This window comes from Gordionus sp. m RMFG-2023, chromosome 1, assembly GCF_954871325.1.
Source record: "Gordionus sp. m RMFG-2023 chromosome 1, tfGorSpeb1-WG-v2, whole genome shotgun sequence".
Classification (NCBI taxonomy): Eukaryota; Metazoa; Nematomorpha; class Gordioida; order Chordodea; family Parachordodidae; genus Gordionus; species Gordionus sp. m RMFG-2023.
The window spans coordinates 28,184,644-28,186,208 of record NC_088775.1 but is presented as its reverse complement, the minus strand read 5'-3'; positions in this window follow the sequence as shown (position 1 = coordinate 28,186,208).

Here is a 1,565-nt window from a genome sequence, read left to right as displayed (position 1 = left end):
TTTTTGAAATTAAATTTATATCAAAATTTACTTTCATAATTAATTGCACCGACCCGTTGGGTGCACAATTACAGACCTTGATGATTCTGGAAAAACCTAAATGAATTTGATTGAACCGTCTGAGAACGTATCTGTGATTGATCCCATCGCAGGTTATTCTTAGCTTTTTCTTTTTGGTGTACAGATTTGGATCACAACTTATATTTGTAAATGAAAGGGAAATTTAAACTAAATCCATAAAAAAATTATAATATAAATATAACTAGTTCAGCATTTACCATGACTTTATATAATTGTATTTAACCTATAAATATCAGTATAACATCGACATCGTTTATAAAAAAAATAATTTAAATTCTTAGGAATAATTTATACACAATTATTACTTTTTACCTGCAAGGAATAGAATCTTGTAAATGTTCACAAATGATGTAGACTGGATCCTCTAAAGTCCCACCTATCATAGGAAAAATATATTTATGTGCAAAAATAAACTCAAGATTTAATAAAAACGCAAAATATTATTATAAGAAATATTTTTACATTCCCATATTTTGCCTTTTGCTTTTTCTATCACCAATTTATCGTAAAAATCTTCCAAATATTCTATATTTAAAAAAAAATCATATAAAATGAAATGGTGTGTAAAAAGTTTAAATAAAAAGAGAATATTAATGACACTATATTGATTACATTAATGGCCAGTATAGAGAATACATTTGAGTTGAAAATTTTTTAACCATCTATATTGATAGTCTTATTGATCAACACGTTTTTTTAATCGAAAGTCAAAATTTATGAGCAAAATTTAGAATAGAAATCAATTCCCAAGTCTCTCTCAACGAATTTATGAATATTAATGTACAATGAATTGATATTATAAAATTGATTCCTAATATTATTGTTATTTTTAAATTAGAAATAAACAATTTATGAGCTATGAATAATAATGTACAATGAATTGATATTAGAAATTGATAAAATAACATTATAATGATTTATTCCTAATATTGTTATTTTTAAATTAGAAATAAATTAAGCTTTATGTTTAATCATGCTATAACCTAAAATTTGAATCAACTCTGTAGCATTGGGACTCTTTTTAGCCCACGACTTCAATTTAGTAAACAATTCATTTAGTTGTTGATGAACTTCCAGAGACCCAAATTTTTTGTCGATTGGCATCATTAACTCTCCGGCAATTGGTGCCTTTCCAATGGATATCATGTGTGATGCCTTTTGTAGTAATTTATATATTTTTATTTTTCTATATAGTTTTTATACTTTTTGTGTATTAAATAATTAAATAAATTTATTTTGCTTATTGGGTTGAAGCAATTATTACAGAAGAAATAAATAACTAAAATAAGAGAGAAATTATGCAATTGAAGAGATAAAGTCAACATAGTAACTTAAATTAAATTTTGGAGGTTATTAATGGGAGAAAATTTATTGATATACGTAGGATATCAAATATTTAGATGGGCTATGCCATAGTAAAATGATAAGGGTTGTTAAACGATTAAAATGGCTAGCCTAATATTTTAACCAAAAATATTATGCAA